Source organism: Protopterus annectens, chromosome 1.part0 (genome assembly GCF_019279795.1).
Source record: "Protopterus annectens isolate FY-2018-M chromosome 1.part0, PAN1.0, whole genome shotgun sequence".
NCBI lineage: Eukaryota > Metazoa > Chordata > Ceratodontiformes > Protopteridae > Protopterus > Protopterus annectens.
Window position 1 is genome coordinate 463331883 of NC_056725.1, and position 24260 is coordinate 463356142.

General features: G+C 40.3%; 1 protein-coding gene across 1 annotated transcript in view; it reads left to right on the plus strand.

Annotated features, from left to right (window-relative positions):
• The window catches only part of HAUS7 (HAUS augmin like complex subunit 7), a 403197-nt gene that overhangs the window by 72903 nt on the left and 306034 nt on the right, over nucleotides 1-24260 (plus strand). The gene's annotated exons all lie outside the window — the stretch shown is intronic.

The following is a 24260-nucleotide window of genomic DNA, read 5'->3' on the forward strand; positions in this document are numbered from 1 at the left end:
ACAGATAGTGTGTTGCCACTCTTCAAAATTCAATTGTTATTGGAACAAATAACTGTCAAACCTGTATGTACTTGTTTATGAAGTTGCCAAAATGGTGCTGTCTCTTTCTTGCCATGTATTGTGTCTACTTCACGTTGTGCCAGACGTTGATTCTTCCCCATTTGCCATCATTGGCTGCAACGTCCTCCATCACCACTGGCAAAGACCAGATAGTGAGGCAGTCTCTCCCATGTATGTATATTTTCAGGGTGCCATTGTAGAGTTGCTGCCATGGTGACAAGACTCTGCCACCTTTCTGAACCTCTTGATATTATCTGTAGCCATTATTCAGGCAACTGTCACACTGCTTTATTATTTATTGCCTCATCTAGAGTTCGTACAGGCAGCAAATGCCGCACAGCTACTTTCCATAAGCAGTAATGAGATACTGGCAGGTACAGCTATTGACTGTGGACATAATGTGTCCCGGTACAGCCCTGACTCACAGGATTAAGGCTACATCTTTAGTCACTTTCTGCAGCAGTTCTGATTTATTTTGTGTTAATTGTTCTGTTTGTCTGTTTTGTTTGCTTTATGAAAAAGCTTTGAATACGATCATTTCTGTGACTGGTTAGATAAAGAGAACAGAACTTTATATCAGATTTGTTACAGTGCAGATTTGTCAATGTAAAATTGAAACTTGGCTTATCAGATATGTCAATCCATATTAACTGCAAGACCCCCGAAGTTCTGAAGATCAGTAATCGCATTGTTCGAATGTAGACAGCTGTGGGGGTATAAGGGTATTGGGGTAGGTTTACACCCAGCAAGAATACTTTTTTTTTAAGTTTTATATTTTGACTGTCACGGTCACTGACTTACTTGTTTTGTCAAGTTTGTGAGGTAAACGACCATTACCAACCCCCAAAGTTATTGAACTTTGAGTTAATGTAAAACCGTGCATATAGTAAATAAGTAGAATTCTGTTGTGAGTGTCTAGTTTGTGAGAAGATTTCATTTTTGCAGATCATTTCATACTGAGATAGAAGTTTCTTTGAGTCAGATGAGGCTTTGTGATTCACATGCATTTATAAAAAGAAACTAGCCTGGATTCTACTGTTTAGTGCTGATATTTCTCTTGCCTGATTGAACCATATTTCATTTTCTTATTCAGTGTACTGTCAGGTTTGTTGCACTTAAGTGCAGTTTATTCACATATTTTTGCTGTGCATATGGTTGGGGAGTCTGTGAATTCCAGGCTGCATGAATGTTTATTTTTTATTGATTGTAAATCCTAGTAAATTGAACAAATGTAATTTTTCTTGTATAGGGTTTATGCTTTTTTACAGCACAGTCTAAGTAAATTAACTGACTTAAGCTTTTTGCAACATGCTCTGAACTGTGTTTCCTTTTCTGCTTAACATACAGATTTGGGATTTTTATAGTGAAAACTTGCTGGTTTGAGAGGGTATAATGTTGCAATTGATAGTAGAACTTGCTAGATACAATACAAGAATAAACACACTGGTAAGAAATCATTTGCCACAGAATTTTGCAGGGCAGCAATACTAGGCACAAATTTGCAGTACGGGGAAAGAAAGTAGTTTGAAGTTTACAACATTCTACTCTATCATTTTAAGGAATGTTCCAACATAGACTATTTCTGAGTAAATATAATGGTGCTGGTAGTTCTTTGACATGTTTCTTCTCCCTCCATAGAATTTGATTGTCATACATTTGCTGGAATGTTGATAAAATTAACATGCTTCAGTTTTCCAGTTTTACAATTTCCCTGCTCTTATAGCAGTGATGGTAAAGTTGATTTTTTTTCCTGGTCATTAAAAGTTAATTGCTGTCCCAGAAGAGAGAAATTAGAGGAAAGAAAAATACTTGCCCAAGAAATAGCTGTCAAAATCTACAGACAATAATAAAGCAGATTAACAACAACAAAAAACATTTTGTAAGCAAAGAAACATTTGGCTGGAAAAAGAAGTGACAGAGGAGGTAAGATAGTGAACGAACAAAAAACAGAGCTTTTTGAAAAGTATATAAAAGAAACACCGCCATAGAAAATAGATCTGATATGGTGCAGTATATACCCAGAGGAGAAAGCAAAACTAATCAGTACAAACATTGTAGCTGCAAAGATAATTTGGAAAGGAATACAGGCAAAGGCATCCAGGTATTGAAAATTTCACGATACAAAAAAGATCACAAATGTGGAATGTATAAAAGAGGATTAGTGAAGCAGAGGTTAAACATATGTAAACTGAAGTGATGGACTATCTGCGAAATGAAGGGTTTAGTGTGTAGACTCCAACACAAGCAGTGTCGCTACACAATGGAAGGATGGGTCCCCAAACTAGGGAGCAGCAGGTAGAGCAGTAGGCATCTGAAGATTTGCCACATGTTGATTCTCTGGAGTCTTCTGTAGGAGACCCATCCAACAGTCTAGCTGAAGTTGCACAGTAAGGGAAGGGGCAGAAAGCAATGGCAACTCTTGACACAGGTAGTATTTCAGCATGATAGGCCAGTAACACTCCATATGAAGGAGTACAGGATGAAGCAGGATGCATCTGAATTGGATGTCAGAGGACAGTGTTCTAGAACCTTCTGTAGAAGACTCGCAGGAAACAGAGAGCAAAGAAGATGCTGTCAGTCCAGAAGAAAAGGATCCAAGGGAAGACCTGCTTAGATGGAAGTAATAAGATAGATGAAAGAAATGCTGAAAGTAAGTAAGACCCAAAGTGTTCTATTGTAATACAGATGAACACAGTAATCAAGGCTATTAAGATAAAATTAATTTAGGATATATTGCTATGCAATTAAGCTAGTAACGAATAAAGTGTTTCCACAAATGCAAAGAGTAACAAAGGAGAGAAAGGGAACAAGTAGAATGCCACCGTGGAGGTATTAAATAGACAAAACTATAAAGCAATTTAAGACAAAAGGTATCATTGTTAGAAGAATATCTAAAATGGAATAGATCATTAAAATACTTATAGATGTGATAAAAGCAAGAAAAATAAATTTGATAAAAGCAAGGCACAGTATCAAAATAGACCAAGATTTATCATACTTTGTTTCCAGTAATAAACACACAATATCAGCACAAGTAGATAAACTTGGAAGATTTTCAGATAAATATAAAAGAAAGGTACAAAATAAGCAGTTATTTAATGACACAAAAGATTTTGTAGACAATTGAGAAACAAAGCAAAAGGAATAAAAAGACTTCCAAAAAGAAGAATTAGATACATGTTGTATTTATGAAAACCCTGTTGAACATACCGAAGATGTTGGCTATAGAGAAGAATTAAAAGAAACAGTAATGTTGTGGATATTAAATGGGTTGAAGTAACAGCCAGAGAAATTGAAACAAAATTAAAGAAAAGTTCCCAAAAGTAAAACCCTGGACCCAATTCAGTACCCATCTTCTGGTTAAATTTAACATCTTTACACAAATAATTAGCCCTGAGCAAGAATTGCTTATATAAGTATCTCAAACAGAGACACCAATTTGGTTAAGAGCAGGAAAAATGATGCTTCTTAAAAATGATCCTGCAAGACAATCTAAGAACTATAGGCCAACAACTTGCCTCCGACAATATATAGATTAAACTTTGTCTGAATAAATTCCAGTAAATTTATCCATTTAGAAAAAAATCCAATGATGACAGTAGAACACAAATGTAATAAGAAAGCCATATTGAGCAAAGGATCAGTTGCTGTTAAATAAAGCCATAAAATAAGAGAGTTGTAAAAGTATGACATGGATAGATTACAAAAAAAAAAAACATTTGACAGCATCATACATTCATGGATAATGGAATGCTTAATATTTGCTTAACATCACTTACATTACAAATACCGTGAAACAGTGGTAAACCACTTTGCAGTTGAGCAATGAGAAGCACATATATTATTATCCAAGGAAATAAACACTCCAATATTCCAGGGTGATTCTTTGTACTGCTGTTTTATCTTGTCTTTAACCCACTAAACTGTTTAACAGATTAGGCTATGATTGCAATTTGGCTTCCAGAAAACAACTGTGTTTAAAGACTTACCTACTTTTTGTGAATGATTTAAAATTGTATAGTTCATCAAAAGAGTAAACAGCAAATCACACCAACTGGTCCTCGAGTCAGGGGAACAAGTGTATAATCCAATAGGAACAAAGTTAATAAAATTCCTCCACACGACTCAGTGGCTTAAAAATAATTGCTTTATTAGTAAAAGTAAGCGCTTTCGGGATCTGGTCCGAACGCTCCCTCAGACTTTAATAAAATCACTTTAGACAACTACTACTAATATAGAGGGTAGTCATTAAAGACAACCTATAGAATGTCTAGCTTAATTACGACATCATCATTCTATGAACCCCCCCCCCATAAAGTTATTAACAATGCTGCAACTAGAAACTGAAGACTAGTGAATGCCAAAGTCATGTTCAATGTCATAACATTCAAAACAAGAAAACAGTCAACTGATTTGCAAAAAATATATATCCTTTACAGTTTTATGCTAAAATATACAAGATAATATCTTGTATTCTTTGTCAAAGCCAAGTAAAAATAGTGCTTCTCTGGGAGCTATATAACAAATTCAGCAAAGCCTCCTATTATATAAGCAGTAAACAAGGACTGGTGACATAGAATGCTCTGTAAATCCTGGCTTCTTAAACAAATATTGCTTAAGTAGCTCCAAATTTCTTCAAGCTAGTGTATTTTAATGGCTCAGTTTTCAGCAGAACAACAAACCTTAATCATGTTTTATTTCATGGACAAAGAACACAAAATTTTGAAATCCAAAATATTCATTGAGACACTTCATAATTAAATCAACTTTAAAAACAGAAGCATCAACTAAGCTGTAACTTCAAAGATGTTCAACAATGCAGTGTTAGCCACTTCTTATTTCAATAAATGACTCATTCTACATATGATATAAAAATTCATAATAATGCATATATTAACAACATCTATCGTAGTAGGCCCTGGTGTTGCCACTGATGAAAATCAAGAAGTAAAGAAGAAACTCCACTGGTCATTGAATCTGTATTTATAGTTTTCAAGCTCCCTCTAGTGGTAAATTACTGCATTCAAAAACTTCATGTTAAAACAGAGAAGCTGCAAGCTTAAAAATTATATGATGTTCATCGTGTTTCACTGTTGCAGTCATTACTCTTGGGTTATCCTGCTGGCAGGCTACCCTCGGTCGGCCAGAATTCCAAAGTCTAGGTCCGACATCGGTTGCTGTCGCCTCTTCCCTGACGTCAGTGCACCAGGGGTATAAAAGATGCAGCCGACGCCATTTTCTTCAGTCTTTCTTGCTGCGCGGTGCCCGAAGCAAAAGCAGTTCGCAAGTGCCGGTCGGCTGACTCCTGAGATTTTCAAATCTGAATTTCAGAACCAAAGTCTTCATTAAAGCTAAGTACCTTGTTGGGGAAACTTTTTTCTTGCTCCAGACCGATGTCAGAATAAGTTAACAATTGTATTTCTTGTGGGAAGCAAATACCTCATAAGGATTTTCACTCTTACTGTATTCCTTGCCTAGGCTTTGATCACAACGTTGCTAGCTGTCGGTTTTGTGCTAGATTTAATCAAGCATCTGTTTGATTTTGCATTTCATTACTTTGGCCGAAGATTTAATTATATAATGTCGTCGGACCAGCCGACAACCGGAGTTTACAAAAAACACAAGGACAAAGAAAAAGATAGGCATCTGAGGTCCAAAACCGACGACAAAGCCTCTGCTAGGCCAGTTGCCGGTGGCCAGTCGCCGGTTCTCAGTGAGGCGCTTTCGCAGCCCCTGGCACCCACTAACTCAGAGCCACAGGCCGCTTCCGACTCCCACGTGGAACCGACTGGTCCTCTGGAAACTCAAGGTATTGGACACTCGGAAATCATTCCCTCAGATGGGTCCGGAGCCGCTGAGCAGGCATCGGCTTCTGAGGGTGTCTTCAGACCTACACAACTATATATTAAGCCATCTTCAGCTTCAAAGACTAAAGCAGCTCTAAAGACAAAGAAACAAGTACAGCATTCTCCTTCTCAGACTTCCATGCCTAAAAAACAGATGCTCAAAATGGCCGAAGACCTAATTAGTTTGATCATGGGCTCCCATCCCCCTCCTGATAAGAGGCCTAGGCAAGAGACTGAGTATGATTCTTCTGATCAGGTTTCTATTTCCTCTGATTCCTCTTCTGAACAGGATTACTCCATGCTTCCCGATGAGGATTCTGATGCTGAAGAATCCATTCCTTCAGCCTCTCCTCCTGAGGATTATTCTTTTGGGGAAACCCTACATACAGTGAGGGAGCATTTCCACTGGGAGAGCCAAGATTATTCTGAATCTAAGAAAAGGCTCAGAGAATTTCTGCTACTTCCTCAGCACAGACCCCTTGCTATTCCACCTGTCCTGGATATTGTAGATGATGTATTTTCAGAGTCCGGCCTGTTCCCTGACTCTTTACCCCCTGTACCTGATAAGCCAGACAGGTACTACAGGGTCCCGGATTCTCATAAATTCCTATATAAAAACCCTGCTGCTGACCCAGAAACTATATCTCAGGGTCCCAAAGGGGTTAAAGCTTCCACTGCAAAAACCCTGTCTCCTCTGATAGGAATTCTAGGGCTCTAGACAGATGGGGGGGGGGGGGAGTCTACACTTCTGCTACCCTGGCTGTAAGGGCTTTAAATTGTCAATTTCATATGCTTAAATATCAGCAATATTTAATGTCACTGCTTAAACAGAAATTGTTGACAAATACTGAAGGTTCAGAGAACAAAGAATTGCAGGATTTATTGCATGCAGCTGAACAAGTGGGAAAGCATTCTTTGCAATGTGGTTATGATTCACTGGAGGCCTCTTGCAGGGCCGCTGTTACAGGTTCTGTTATTAGAAGGCATGCTTGGTTAAAGGAACAGAATCTGCCTGATCATGTTAAAGCAAAATTATTAGATGCACCATTACAGCATGATACTTTGTTTGGTACTAAAACAGAAGAGGTGTTGAAAAAAATGGAGGATAAAGCAAAATCCATGCAGACAGTCGAGGATTTCTTACAGGTGCAGCCACCCAGGTTTAGCAGGAACTGGCCCACTAAAAATTGGTCCTTTCCAGTGTCAGACAGACCACAAAGAGGCAGATACAGGTGTCCCACAGGCAGATCTCAGCCCCAAGGCTCATACAGACCTAAACAGTGGGGTGCTCCTACCTCCAAAAGCGGAGAAGACAAATCACAACCTTACAGGAAACAGTCCCAATGACTTTCCTCTACCAGATCCAAGCACTTTTCTTTTGGCAGCCCCCTTAGGGGGAAAACTAGCACTTTTTTCATCAAATTGGCAAATGATTACCCAAGACAAATGGGTCCTGAACATAGTGTCCCAAGGCTACAGGTTCCATTTTCACACCCTACCAAGGTCAAAAGGTATGCCAGACCTGCCACACAATCAGTGGGCAGAGGCACAAAAACAGATTACAGCCCTCATGGACATGAGGGCCATTCAGCAAGTACCACAACAAGAGCAGGGGCAAGAGTTTTACTCCAGGCTTTTTCTAGTACCCAGAAAGGACAAAACCTGGAGACCAGTACTGGACCTGTCAATTTTAAATACGTTTCTGGAAGTTCCAAAATTCAAGATGTTGACTCTACAGCAGCTACTGCCCATGCTGGGCAAGAAGGCTTGGCTCGTAACTTTGGACCTAAAAGAGGCATACCTGCATGTCCCAATCAGGCAGTCTTGCAGAAGATACCTCAGATTCATAGCTGGCTCAATGCATTACCAATTCTCTGCACTGTCCTTTGGCTTATCTACTGCGCCCAGGGTCTTCACAAAATGCCTGGCACCAGTAATAGCGTTTTGCAGACAAAAAGAAATTAAAATATATCCCTACTTGGACGACTGCCTAATTATAACCGAGAACAAAGACATTCTTCTGAAGCATCTGGCATTTGCAAAAAGATTACTAATTGGCCTAGGGTTCACAATAAACGAAAAGAAATCAAACCTAGTGCCCTCTCAAGAGATAATATTCCTGGGTGCAAGCTTACATACAACTGCCCAGATGGCTTATCTCACGCCAGACAAACAAAAGCATCTGACTACTTACTTCAAGAAATTGGCAACACAAACTCACTTATCTGCAAGGAAAATCCTGCAGGCCTTGGGTTTCATGGCATCTTGCATTCTACTAATTCCATATGCCAGACTGCATATGAGGAAACTACAATGGTACCTAAAAAGTGTTTGGACTCAGCATTACCACAGCCTGGAGACAGTAATTGCACTCATTCCCTGCCTACAACAGGAGTTTCGATGGTGGGCAGAAGCCTGTCACCACAACAAGGGTCTGTCATTCAGTTTACCCACAGCCAGACAGACACTGACAACGGATGCATCAGATTATGCCTGGGGAGCCCATATGGCAGGAAAATGTATTCAGGGTACATGGTCTGCAAACCAGATGCATCTTCACATCAATCAAAAAGAGATGCTAGCTGTTCAAAATGCCCTGACAGCTTTCAAGGACCTGCTTCATCCAGGACAGTTACTGATAAAGACAGACAACACTATGGTCATGTGGTACATAAATAAGCAGGGAGGTACACATTCCTACCCCCTATGCCGACAAGCAATGACCTTATGGGACACAGCATTGGCTTTTCAGATTCACCTGCAAGCACAATTCCTGCAGGAAAACCAAATACTCTGGCAGACGAACTAAGCAGAAACCTCATGGATCCCCACGAATGGAAACTGGATCCACAAGTCTTCAGCATGATAATAAGGAAATGGGGATGCCCAGACATAGATCTATTTGCCTCCCCTCACAACTGCCAATTGCAGAGATTTTGCACAAGGATTCATCACAAGCAAGCATGGAAAGTGGACGCCCTATCCTTCTTCAGCTGGAAAAATCTAATGGTATATGCTTTTCCCCCACTACCTCTCCTTCCCAGGGTACTCCTAAAGGTCAGACAAGAGAAGCCAAAAATGATGCTGATTGTACCAGACTGACCATGCCAGCACTGGTACCCAATCCTAAAGAGCTTGTCTCAAGGTCCCGCATGGATATTGCCTCAAACTTCTCACTTGCTGACCCAACAAAACAATTAGATCCTGCACAGCCAACTCAGGACCTTAAATCTAGCAGCATGGCGATTTAATGTAACCATTCAGAACACTCCTCTTTCAAAAGCTGTTATGGATGTTATCTTGGAGGCCAGGAGGCCCAGCACCAGAAAATCTTATGCAGAAAAATGTAAGAGATTCTGTGCTTGGAACCAGGAACAAGGCATTGACACGTGTGTATCAAATATCCCTCAGATTTTACAATACCTAACTGAGATGCTGAACAAAGGCCTTTCCTTCTCATCAATTAAGATTCATGCCTCTGTCATTTCAGCCCATTACAACAGGGAACCACATATTTTTTCTCATCCTTTAATGAGGCAGTACCTCAGAGGGACCAAAAACATTTGGCCTCCAAGCAGAGCACCAATTCCAGCCTGGGACCTTAATTATGTTTTGGAAAAACTCACACTGCCTCCTTTCGAGCCAGCATCAACAGCAGATATAAAATTCTCATCCTGGAAAACAGCTCTGCTCCTAGCAATAACCTCTGCAAGGCGGGTCTCGGAGTTACAAGCATTCATGGCTGTGGAACCATTCATAATTTTTCATCTATACAGAGTTTCTCTGAGGACAAACCCTACATTTATGCCTAAGGTGGTGTCCAGTGTGGCCCTTCACCAAACCATTCACTTGCCAACCTTTTATCCTAATCCACAGAACAAGGGTGAGAAAATTCTGAATTCTTTGGACATACACAGGCAGTTACGCTTCTACTTGGACAGAACTAAAGCTTTCAGAAAGACTGAGCAACTTTTAGTGTCATATGTTGCAGGATCACAAGGAAAGGCTATCTCAAAACAGACTATTTCAAAATGGATAGGCCATTGCATCCGTTTCTGCTATTTTCAACATGGCAAATCAGTGCCTAAGGGCATTAGGCCTCATTCCACCAGAGCAGCAGCCACTTCAGCAGCCTTCCTCAGAGGAGTACCAACCAAAGATATCTTAGAGGCTGCAACTTGGAGTTCAGTGCACACCTTCACAAGGCACTACCACTTACCTCTTTTAAGTCCAGAGCAGGCTTTGCCACTGCAGTCCTGCAGGGCCTCATAGCCTCTCCTAATCCTATTTAGCCCAGCCACCCTTCCTCAGCTTTGGGATTCAACCCAAGAGTAATGACTGCAACAGTGAAACACGATGAACATAGTACAGTTGTGTACCTACCATAAATGTAGATGTTCGAGTGTATTCACTGTTGCAGTCCATGTTACCCACCCACCATCCCTCTTTTCTTTGTTGGGACTTATCTGCACTTCTATATCCTATACAACCTTTTTGGGGTATTTGCTTGTAGATGAAGGAAATGTTATTTTTGTGCATGCATTTTTATTGGCATATTTTTCAGCCTACCAATTTGGGGGCACCTGACATCTGGGGCAAAAAAAACTGAAGAAAATGGCGTCAGCTGCATCTTTTATACCCCTGGCGCACTGACATCAGGGAAGAGGCGACAGCAACCGACGCCGGACCTAGACTTTGGAATTCTGGCCGACCGAGGGTAGCCTGCCAGCAGGATAACCCAAGAGTAATGACTGCAACAGTGAATACACTCTAACATCTACATTTATGGTAGGTACACAACTGTACTTTTTCAATAAATCAAGGAATTGTCCATTCTCTACTTGATATGCAATGTTGTTGGACAACATATCATTGCTTTTTATAGATACAGTTGTTACTAATCATTTTAGAATTTTGATGTTTTGTTATAAGTGGATATAGTTATTAATGTATGAGTGCATTTTTTAGCATAAACTGTAAATGATATATATTTTTTTGCAAGTCAGTTGAGTGTTTTCTTGTTTTGAATGTTATAACATTAAACATGACTTGTCATTCACTAGTCTTCAGTTTCTAGTTGCAGCATTGTTAATAACTTGATGGGGGGGGGTTCATAGAATGATGATGTCGTAATTAAGCTAGACATTCTATAGGTTGTCTTTAATGACTACCCTCTATATTAGTAGTAGTTGTTTAAAGTGATTTTATTCAAGTCTGAGGACACGTTCGGACCAGAACACGAAAGCGCTTACTTTTACTAATAAAGCAATTATTTTTAAGCCGCTGAGTCTTGTGGAGGAATTTTATTAACTTCCTCAGAAGAGTAGTTGAAAGGACAATTGCAAGCGGTTAAAACTTTTTTAGGTGATACAAGAATAACATTTGGTCTTCATAAATGTGGAAAAACAACTTTTCAGAAAGGAAACTGCAGCACCAAGAAAATGTTAATCAGTGAAGGAATGGTGGGAGTGTATAACTATTTGGAAATAGATGGATGGTCAGCAATAAAATATGAGCAAATCTTATTGAGGAGTACTTCGGAAAACTAATATTGAAAACTGACATCTAGGAATAAAGTTCAAGCTATAAATCAATTTGCTCTTTCTGTTCTAACTTACACAACTTTGAGGTGATTTATTGGCCCCAAAAAGTATTAGATCAATTGAACATGAAAACAAGAAAAAATGCTTCATGCTTATCAAATGATATATAAAAATCTCTCTATACAAAGTTCTATCTGTACAAAGTGTATATTTTCCTTACTCTGAAGGAGGTAATGGACCTCCTTGAAATCGACTGCATGTATAGAGCTGCAGTCATGGGACTGCATACATATCTGCTGACCTTTTCAGATCCAAACATAGTGAAAGTTTAAAAACTGAGAGAAGAAGCCCAAGATTACATATTTGTTTAGTTTAGCCAAAGCATTTCGGAATAAAGCAAGAGTGAAAGTCAAACAAGTAGACATAAATTAGACATGAACTAAATGTGCCAAAAAAGGGATATAAGGAAAAGGAAGAGATGAGAAGATAAAAAATAGGAAACCCACAAATATAATGACAAGGATGTAGGGAATCTCCAAACTCTGGATCCCACACAGTTTAGTTTTGTGAAGGGTAGATCATGCCTGCTCAACCTGGTCAACTTCTTTGAGTCAGTCACCAGAGCTGTGGATGAAGGCAAGGTGGTGCATACAGCCTACCTTGATCTGGCCAAGGCCTTCCACTCAGGAGTCATAGAAAAACTCACTAAGCTAGGTATCAACCCCTATATCACTAGGTGGGTTGCAAACTCGCTCACAGATTAGAACTCAAAGTGTGAAAGTAGCTGACTCCAAGTCAGACTGTTGACCAGTCACGAGTGGAGTCTCACAGGGTTCGGTCCTGGGTCCTCTTCTGTTTGGTATCGACTTCTCTGAAGTCCAGGCCAATACGAAGGGAATCTGGTTGACAAATTTCGCAGACAATTGCAAGTTAGGAGCTATTAACTCCCCGAGTGATGTTGACATCCTACAGAAAGGCCTCAGTGAGACCAGCGACTGGTGTCAGAACCATGGCCTTAAGCTCAATGCCAAAAAATGTGTGGTCACCCCCTTTCGATGATAGTCCATTGAACACAGAAGGTGTTATAAGAGATCTGGGAACACAGGTTAACAACAACCTTTCTTTTGACCACCACATTGCCACTGTGGTCAGAAAGACCTTCTATGTGGCACATCTCATTACTAAGGGTTTGTATCCAGGAAGAAAGAGGTCATTGTCTCCCTCTACTCAATAATTGGTCTAATGAGGGAAGAGTAAAGTGCCCCATTTGGCATGTACCTCACTAAACGCCTGCAACGACTGGAGAGGCCGCAAAAGTACCTCACAAAGAGGATCCTAGGCCTTAAACATTTGTCCTGTATGGGCAGACTAAAAAAACTCCCAAGTATTCTCTGTCTCGTATCACCTACTTAGAGGCAATCTCTGCTTGACTTACAAAACCATGTCTGATCCAGCTCTGTTAGAAATGCTACATCTAAAGAAATCCCAGTCCCTCCGCACCACACACTCCAAAGACCTCAACCTCATTACCACAATCAACAGAACATGCTGGAGGGACATGTTCATAACCCAGAGACTGCCCATCCTATGGAATAGACTTCCCATATATGTCAAGCAGAGCACCTCACTGGCCCTCTTTAAGAGAAACCTTGATGAGTGGATGGGAAATAGAAAATTCACCCCAGGGATCACTCCAGTGACTTTACTCGACAGAGGCACTGGGGACTAAGGTCGGGTGGCACGATGCCAGGGTAATCCTATGGGCTAGGCTTGTAAAGGCCCCAGGGCCATTAGCCTAGTACACACCTATGAACCTATAAGCACAGAGATCTGGAACAACCTCCTGTTGACCATGATTTGACATCGGAATGGTTGACAAAGGAATTGAAAGCAAAAGATGAACATTTAAAAATGGCAGCCTAGGATAGTGGACTGCATACACATTGTTTTATAAAGTCAGTTGAAAACACTGGATAAATGGATAAATGCAGGTTATGTAAAACAGAACTGGAAACGGTTAGACATCTTGTTGCTGGGTGTGATATACTCATAGTAGAGGATATGTATACTAAAAGACATAATGTGGCAAGACTGTTGCATTGGGGATTGTGCAAACATTACAAAATAGAAGTAGCTGAAACACATTAGAAACATGAACCACAAAGCATTCTAGAGAATGATGAAGTTTATATCACATGAGATAAACCATTACCCACAGTTCAAAAAATAGATGTGCGAAAATATAGTAAGTAGTCCATTAAAAAAGACAACAGTAGCCTTGGTCATTGAAATCGCTACACCCAATGATTTCAATGTCTTGTGTATAGAGAGACCAAAAGTCATACCAGGTTTTCCAAGCAGAAATGAGAACAATGTAAAAGAAAGATTCCCAGGCAGTTCCAGTAGTAAAAGGAGTAGGAGTAACAGATCTAATATAAAAAAAAAAAAAAAAAGAATTTACAGTCGCACTTAAATATGCTACCAATGCATGTAACCCTGTATGAATTGCAGAAGGAAACAATACTGGGCACATTGTGGGTGCAGAGAAGAGCACTCTTAGCTATACATCAAAGACTAAAACAATACTAATTTCATGAATTTAATCATACTGTGTCATGCTGTTAGAAACCCAAAACACTTGGAGAAGTTAAACCCCAGAAATATGCCCACTTCACCTCTTTTGTCATGTTAACGTTTTGAGTAATTTGAACTGGATATAGTGGAAGAATTTAAAGGGTGAGTGCTTTTAATGTAGAGGGTCTTTTTCAGGTTAATTTGTGAATATTTTCAACAGGACATGGTAGACATGTTTAGAGACAGAGGTGTTTTATTTATTTATTTATTTTTTTGTTTAATACATAGGCTGTGGTTGGCAAGTCTGCTGTTGTTTTTTTTCCTAAATCTCCTATACATGAAAACTTAGCAGCCTTAAGGAAGATTGTTCCTAAGAGGTTTAGAGGTACTTAGTGTTACATCATTATGTCTCAAAACTCCAGATGAGGGAGTCAGGACAAAGGACCTTAAAATCATTAATTACACCTAATTATACCATGACCCCCCCCCCCCATTAATATTCCAAAACGTGCACGCTGATTGGCCAGCGTGCACGTTGTAAATCGACTTATACTAGTGGAAAAAGGTCCGGTCGCCTGGACTTTTTCCATTAGTATAAGTCTCTTTTAAAACACTGTCTTGCTATGTTAAAAGAGTTTAACATAGCGACACAGGTTTAAAAAAAGCAACGGAGATGTCCGTTGCTTTTTAAGCTGTCTCGCTATGTTAACTCCTTTAACAAAGCGACACAGTGTAAAAGCAACGGAGATCTTGCTTTCTCCGTTGCTTTTTAAACCTGTCTGCTATGTTAAATGGGTTTAACATGAGACTTTAAAATAAGCAACGGAGATCTCCGTTGCTTATTTTAAACTGTCTGCCATGTTAAACCCATTTAACATAGCCAGACAGGTTTAAAAAACGGAGAAAGAAGATCTCCGTTATTAAGCTATGTTAAATGGGTTTAACATAGAGACAGTTTAAAATAAGCAACGGACATCTCCGTTGCTTATTTTACCTGTCTCGCTATGTTAAACCCATTTAACATAGCGAACAGTAAAAGCAACGGAGATCTTGCTTTCTCCATTGCTTTTGGCCACAGCTCTAATGTACTGCGTAGGCATGCAGTACATCAGAACTGCCGCGGATACCAGACAGCTGCGGAAGGGCAGCAAAGAGGCATTATACAATGCCATTATTTAAGAAAAGTAATTATTTCTTTTCTTAAATAATGTCATAGTATAATAGCAATAACCACTTCTGGGTGTGGTAATGCGGATTACCCACGGTTGTCTTTGTTTGGTCCTCGGGCCGCCCACCGGGACCAAACCACGCCAACCGTGGGTAAATCCCACATTACCCACACCCAGGCGTGGGTTATTGCTATATTAGCCTAATATACATTTTCAAATCTTCACTCTACTACTTCCAAAGAAAATTAAACTTGCAACAACACAGAACAGTAGCAAATACTGAGAAAATATATATTCTAATTCTAACAGGTTTGCTCAGTATTATATAGGTGAAAGTGCCTTCATATGTTGCAAAACCTTAGCACCATACTGGCAGGGGAAACTGTCCGATTTGAAACATGTTTAGGAGACTGATCTAATTTAATGCCACTTAACCTGACTGGCTGACTTTACCCTGTTGATCTTAACTGTCTGTTTAGCAAGCCCTTGCTATAACATGTCTAGAGAGGGGTCTTTCTTGCTACTCTGAAAGCAATTAAAAAAAAAAAAAAAAAAAAAAAGGAAAACCTCACTTGCTGCTCTGATTACTTGGCAATCCCCAAATCTAAGAAGCACCACCAGAAGAAAAAAATGAACAAACTCGGATCTTTGGTAAGCAGCACCAGTCTACTCTTCTGGCAATCAAAATTGTCTCCACTCTTAAGTTAAATATTCTCAGGCTCTGACAGTCAAACATATCCACTAAATTAAGTATTTTTTTACTGGTTTCTGCAATCAGAATGTCTCTAATGGCTGCCAAATCGCCACTAAGTTGCATATCGTACATGAGTTCTGCTCAATATACACATCCTGCACATGTAAGCAGGCACTGTGTGTGTGTGTGTGTGTGTGTGTGTGTGTGGGCTGGTACCGCTATAATTATTTTATGCAAATTAGTCAGTAAAATAGCACTGTGATTTGCTGAAATGTCTACAGCTAATTCAGACGTCTTTACCATACCTTTCAACTGTACAGATTTACACAGAATGTCCAGATTTTTTGCCTCATTTTTGGTCTGTTCCTCCTTAAATTTGTAATTTTTTGGATTTTTGTGGCAAATCAGTGAGTTTGAATTCACTAAATAATGACAGTCGTTTGAGTTTCAGACTTTGTGTACTTCAGAAAGTGCATAGTAAAAAAGACCTTTTGTTCTAGAAACTTTCTAAGTTTATAAGAGCAGTATTTAAAATGTGTCCCTATTTTTGATGCTTTGTCTCCCCATTTTTTTTATTTTTTTAATAAAATTGTGTAATCTTGAGGAAATCGGGACACAGGGCACGCAAGATGAACAATCATATCACGTGTGCAGTGTGTGAAGTGACCCAGACTATACTTCCCTGAGCTGGGTAAGCTCAATGTAGAGGCAGCTATCAAGGAATGATGTTTTGCTTCATATTTCTAATTCTGCTGCTAGACTGTGTTATATAATAGCTGTGTAAAAAGATGCACCAGTCTAGTGCTATGACTCTCTGGATAATAAATATCTTTATACTCTACCAGACGATTATCAGTGAGCAATTACTTTCTATGGTTCATGAAGTTAAACAGGTGGAGTCCAATATGATGAACATAATCAACATTTCAACCAGACTGAACCAGTACACAGGTTCATAGGTGTACACTAGACTAATGACCACTGGGTCTTTTATAAGGGTCTATATCAGAAAATCGAAGTTTCAAAACTTCAAATCTGATATGGTCGACACCATATGATCGAAGTCTTGAAACTTCAAATCTTTTAACGGAGATCTCCGTACAGCGCAGAAAGGGAAGATTTCCCTTTTCTGCAGTGTAGTGCGATCTCGGAGTTGGTATATTTAAGTAGTGGGGGGTGCAGGGGGCTTGCCCCCCTGCTTAGAGCATTTAAATGGTTTGTTTTTGTAGGTTGTTGTGTTGTATTACATTTTTGATGTTTCAAGACTGATTATATGGTGTCGACCATATCCAATTTGAAGTTTTGAAACTTCGATAATGTAATATAGAACCTTTTATAAGCCTAGTCATGCAACCCAAATGTATCCCATGAGTTATTGTGCCTTAGAGGTTATTTTAAGGGGTGTTTGCTTGTTAGGGCATGATTTAATAGCTGCTTTAGACCATCAGAGGCTTAAGTGTCAGAACAGTGTTGTACTTCGATTTCCCATCCACTGGACCAGGTTAAGCTTCATTAGGGTTAAGTATGGGCTGTGCTTCACATGGATGGGAAACCTGTTCCAGAGAATGGGATTTTCTGACATGCATATTTATCCCTCCAACATGTCCTATTTAAGTTCCAAACAAAATTCAGATCCTTATATCTAGTAGCTATGGTGCTGTTAGTTTTATGAATATGGAAAAGGTCCAGCAGAGCATTGTATGAAATGCATAAATCATGTCTCAGCTGTCTGTAGGAAACTAGAATATAGAGATGGGGCTTTGAGGTGATCTGCATAGGACATCATTTTTACACCCTGTATTCTTTTTCTGAGGAATCTCTCTGGATATTTCAGTTGTTGCTTGTGCCTGGTCAAGTGTGTACCGAATGGAGTGTTGTCCTTGATGCGTGTGTGTGTTTCTGACAACTAAATTGTTGTTATGCATGTTTGTACGCGAGAGTTCTGCCTCCAGAGACATTGTGTATATACATCTCTTGCATACTGTGATTACTTCTTACAGGATTAAATGGTTGTCAGTGAATATTAGACAGGTGTTACATTGCCTGAATAAACCCATATCCTCCAAACTAGCTAAGGAGAAATTGGAAAAGTGCATATCCATGATGTCAGGTCCTTCATTGGATGAATTACAAGGGTGCAGTGTATGAGGGCTTAATAGTGGTCTGACTGTGGAGCAAAAGACTAGACTATTCTATATAATACTAAATGCAAAGCAGTTACTCTACTCTGGAATTACTGGTAGAGTTACAGAGGTGGTTTTATATGGAAAGTTTGTTGTCTAGGTGTCTGCGTGTAAACAGGGCACTACTAACCACTGATACATGATGGGCAGCAGCTCACAATTGTGCTAAATTTATACAGGCACTAACTGGCTTCTAAGTCCTCTGGCTAGTAAAACAACTACATTTCAGGTAAAGTAGCATTTCATGATGCATTTTTCTCAATGAAATTAAACTTAGAATCCCTGATGGAGAGATACCAGGCTCTGTTAAAGTGGCAGTCGTATCTGGAGAACATGGAAAAATTAGAACTCTCCCTATTTTTGATGGGAAGATTTTTGGTCTGGAATTGACCTCATTTATACCTGAGCTGAAAGAGAGAGGGCAAGACAGAGGAGAGCTGCAGATATTTACAAATTTCTACTGATGCCTTCTCAGCATTTGCAAAAGGTAGAGGGTTCCTTTTAATGGAAGGAGAGGTACAGGTTAAGTTCCTTTTTACAGGGACTAATTGCAAAGGTCTTGTGTCCCCAGTTAGGGTTTTTAGGAACTGGCAAAGCATGCAGAGGAATTTCCCAGCCTTTTTTCACAATCTTGAATAAAGGCAGTTCTTCTGAATGGCTCTTTTATACCCTGCAGCCCTTTGGCAGAAGCATTATTCCCCTTTTTCTTAAACTGTCTTGTCTGTATGCCATTGAAAACTCTGGTTTCATGGGGAACATATTTTCTCAATTTTTGAAGTAAATGGAGCATAAATATGTTTATCTTGAAGACACTGCTACAGGGTCAGTCATAACATGTGAGAACTGTACTAGCGTCAGATGTCTGACCTGACGTCTTATACTTTATGGACATGCCACACAGGGCCACCCACCCTCATATTGTGGACATCAGTAGGACATATGGTCTAAAGAGGAGAGGATAGGTTGACTGTAACATCTTCATTTCCTTTTTTTTCCCCACATAGTTGATCAGAATGTGGTCTATCAGAAATATCCACTTCACATTTACAAACCTTATACGTCACATATATTGTTTTATATATATATATATATATATATATATATATATATATATATATATACATCAATCTGTCAAAGGCGATTTCAGTGAAAGCAAAGACACCAAAGCCAGTTTTTCTAATTCAACAAAAGTGAAGATTGACTTTTTCTCAAATGTTTTGCAAGTTCAGAGATGGTATATATAATTCTGGGGGTGCCCTCCTACATGGGGTGCAGGGAGGACACCCCCTGCAAAAAAATTGTTTGTGTTCTCTAAAGGCATTTTCGTCAAACTGGTTTTGGTTTATTTGCATTCGTCAAAACTGCCTTTGATGCATAAACATGAATCTTAGATATTATATAATCTAAGCAACATTACATAATTTATTTAGTTCTTGCCTTCTCTTAAACCTTATTACTTCTCCAGAACATTTTTCTGCATGTATTGTTCTCATAATTTCCATTTTTTACTATGTAATTTATTCCTACCCTTTTCTAAAGATCCCACTTCCTGTTATTTTATCTCTGTAACAATATTCACTACTTCAAGTGGAGTTGGTTGAAATTTTGATTTCCATTTTTTATTAATTGCTTTTCTGGCAGCCACCGAATTTAAATTTAAGAAGGCCTTACTATGTCTGAGCAGTTCAGATTCTGTATCAGACTGAAAAAAGTCCATTTCCTTAGTTGCACTCATTTTCTCACTCTGTATTCTTGACCGAGTACTCTGTAGGAAATTTTTAAAGTCTGCCAACTCATTACACTCCCAAAACATATGTTACAAGTTACCTTTTTTTCTCTATTACACCTTCATCATTTGCAGTCTACCTGAAGAAAACTTCTTTGGAGTCTGCTTGGGGTATAAAAGTATCTATCTATGCAAACAGTTCCAGGCAAAAGTCCTAAATCTTCTAGAGTCTATTGCCATATATATGTCCTCCCATTTTTCCGTGTGAATTGATTATCCAGGTTCTCTTCCCAATCTTTTCTAACCTCTTCTGATTGCTATAGTTATCATGCAGTAGTTTATATGATCTACTAATTTTGCCTTTTTTTAACAGCAGCTTATGTTCTAGATTTAGTTAGAAACTCAACCATTGCAGGTCTTTCATTTAAGATTCCCCTATCCCTTTCTCTTTTTATATACTCTAATATCAGTCCCTGATATGGAAGGCAATTGTTAGCCTGCACTTCTAATGCCTTCTTATCCTCTTCCTGTTCTGTTACCTTTCCTTCCCAATACCTTGGTTCCTTTGCCATCATCTCCCAGTATGTTCCAGCCCCCTCTTATCTGATGTTCTTCGTGTTTCACTGTTGCAGTCATCACACTTGGGTTATCTGCCTGCAGGTAGCCCTCAGTCGGCCCAAATACCAGAGTCTTGGGATTTCTGCTTCGGATGCTGTCGTTTCTTTCATGACGTCAGGTCATCAGGGGTATAAAACATGCAGCAGACGCCATTAAATCATCTTTTCTTGCCAAACGGAGCCCGAAGCAGAAGCAGTTCGCAAGTGCCAGTCGGCCGCCTCCTGAAATTTTCGTTTTTTTGAGTTTCAGACCTGAAGTCTTCTAAAAGATAAGTACCCCATTGGGGATCCTTTTTTCTTGCTCTAACTGATGTCAGAAAAAAAATAATTAATTGTCTTGCCTGTGGAAAGCAAATACCTCACAGAGATTTTCATTCTTACTGCATCACCTGTTTAGGCCCAGACCACGATGTTCCTCGCTGTCAGTTTTGTGCCCTGTTCAACGCCCGAACTATTCGTCATAGGGCTATTTTTGTTGCTAAATTCTTTCACTCTCGTTTCCCATATTCTGAAATGGCTTTGATAAGCCATCCGACTACCAATCTTCTGAAAAAACATAAGGATAAAGACAGTGACAGGCCGCCTAGGTCCAAAACTGCCAACGACGTTTCCGTTAAGCTAGTCGCCAGTCCGCCGGTACTCAGTGAGGAGCTTTCGCAGCCCCTGATACCCGCTTCTTCAGATTCGCAGGCCTCTACTGAGACCCATTCGGACTCCGGTATGCCGCAAGATGCTTCTTCGACTGTGGAACCTGCGGATGTCTCCACCTTGGATGGGTCCAGAGCCGCTGTGCAGGCACTGGCTTCTGAGGGTGTATTCAGGCCTTTCGATGTTCATATTAAACTGACTACTTTGTTTCAAACCATAAATACTGAATTGCTCAGGCCCAGAGTTCACACTATCCCTAGGAAACCCACAACCAAAGCGCATTCTCAGGGCCCCATGCCACAGAAACAAATGCTTAGAATGGCTGAAGACCTTATTACCTTAATTAGGGGAAGCCAGCCTTCCCCCTCTAAAAGACCAAGAACTGATTTTCCTTCTGATTCTTCAGATTATGAATCTGATGACTCTGACCCTTCTGATTAGCAGGACATAACATTATCTATGTATGAGGATTCTGATGCAGAGGATTCCATTCCCTCTGCTTCCCCACCAGAGGATTTTTCTTTCGTGAAACCCTGCATACCCTCAGAGAACATTTCCACTGGGAGTGCTAGGACTACCCACAATCCAAACAGAGACTCGGGGAATTTTTAAACTTGCCTCTAGCTATCCCTCCTGTTCTGGAAATTGTAGATGATGTCTTCATGGAATTCAGTCTTACCCCTGATACTTTGCCACCAGCTCCCAGGAAACCTGACGGGTACTACAGAGTACCTGACTCTCACAAATTCCTATTTAAGAATCCTACTGCGAATCCAGAGATAATTTCCCAGGGACCTAAAGGCATTAAGGCAACTACAGCCAAAAAACATACCCCTTCAGTCAGGGATTCTAGGGCTTTGGACAGATGGGGTAAGAAGGTATACACCTCTGCTACTCTTGCCATCAGGGCTTTAAATTGCCAATTTCACATGTTAAAGTATCGGCAACATATTATGGAACTGATTAAACAAAAAATGATGTTGATTCCTGATTGTGCAGAACATAAAGTTTTACAGGAGTTAATGCGTTCTGCTAACCAAGTTGGAAAACGTACTTTGCATTGTGGTTTTGATGCCTTACTAGCATCTTGCAGGGCTGCTGTCACTGGGTCTGTTCTTAGAAGGCATGCTTGGCTTAAGGAACAAATCTTGCCAGACTATGTCAAAGCAAAATTACTAGATCCTCCATTAAACCAAGAACGTCTGTTTGGCACTAAAGCAGAAGAAGTCCTCAAAAAGATGGAAGAAAGAGCTAAAGCTATGCAAACTGTTAAAGATTTCCTACAGGTACAGCCACCTAGATTCAGTAGGCATTGACCTTCTAAAAACCGGTCTTTCCCAGTCCCTCCCAGACCTTCTCAGTCCAAACCCAGGGGTGGCAGACCACCAAGACTACAGTCTCAGGGTATGCACAGATCTAAACAATGGAGTGCTCCCACCTCAAAATCAGGGAGTAGTAAGCCACCATCCTATGGAAAAAGTTCACAATGACTTGTCCTTCAACCTTCCAAGCCTTGCCCAAGTACTTACACCCTTAGGAGGGAAACTAGCCCTGCACGCAAAAGCCCTGCACGCAAAAAACTGGGAGTGCATTACCCAGGACAGATGGGTCTTGAACATTGTATCCCAGGGATACAGATTCTACTTCCACTCACTGCCAACCCCAAGTGGATGGCCAGACCTCCCCCCAAACCAGTGGGCTAAGCCCCAAAAGCAAGTACTTGCTCTTCTCAGTATCAAGGCTATTCAGCCTGTCCTAGCAGAGCAAAGGGGACAAGGTTTTTACTCCAGACTGTTTCTGGTACCCAGAAAAGAAAACTCTTGGCGCCCTATCCTGGATCTGTCTATTCTCAACACCTTCCTGGTGGTTCCAAGATTCAAAATGCTTACACTCCAACAGCTGCTTCCTATGCTAGCCAAGGACTCCTAGCTAGCCACCTTAGACTTAAAAGAAGCTTATCTGCACATCCCCATAAGAGAATCTTGCAGGAAATCTCTGCATTTCAGAGCAGGCTCTATGCACTACCAGTTCTCTGCACTTCCCTTTGGCTTATCTACTGCGCCCAGGGTATTTACAAAATTCCTTGCTTCAGCCATTGCATATTGCAGGCAGAGAAAATTTCAAATTTACCCATACTTGGGAAGATTGCCCGATTCAGGCGGATAGTTGAGAATTCCTACTTCAGCACCTGACATTTGTAAAGAGACTTCTAACTTCACTGGGGTATATCATCAATGAAAAGAAATCACATCTGGTACCCAGCCAAAAGATTGTATTCCTGGGAGCAAGCTTGAACACAAACTTCCCAGATGGCATTCCTCACTCCAGAAAAACAGATTTATTTGACAAACTACTTCAATCTACTGGCCACCCAAACCCAGCTATCTGCAAGAAAAATACTGCAAGCCCTAGGGTTCGTGGCCTCTTGCATTCTGCTCATTCCATATGCAAGACTGCATATGAGGAAACTTCAATGGTACTTTAAGTCTCTGGTGTCAACATTCTCAGGACCTGGAAACAATGATTCCTATCATTCCTTGCCTAAGGACAGGGTTCCTTTGGTGGGCAGAGGCCTGCTACCACAACAAGAGACTCCTTTTCATTCAACCCCCGCCCAAACTCTAATAGACGCATCAGTCTATGCATAGGGGGCTCACATGGCAGGAAAATGCATTCAAGGCAAATGGAGCCCAAAACAAATACACCTGCATATCAATCAGAAAGAAATGTTAGCTGTACGGAATGCACTGACAGCCTTCAAATACCTTATTCTTCCAGGGCAACTATTAATAAAGACAGACAACACCACAGCTATGTGGTACATAAACAAGCAGGGGGGAACCCATTCCTACCCACTCTGCAGGTTGGCCATGGCTGTGTGGAACACCGCCTTGAGCAATCAAGTGCACCTGCAAGCTCAGTTCCTGCCAGGCAAACTAAATTCACTGGCAGACGGCTTAAGCAGAAATCTAATGGACCCACACGAGTGGAAACTGGAACCCAAATCATTCAAGTTTCTGATCCACAGGTGGGGGGCATCAGAGGTGGACCTCTTTTCTTCCCCCCAAAACTCTCAATTGAGCAAATATTGCACCAGAACTCCCCTCAGCCAAGCATAGAAAGTGGATGCCCTGTCATTTACATGGGGAAACCTCTCAATCTGTGCCTTTCCCCCTCTGCCCTTCCTCTCGAAGGTTCTA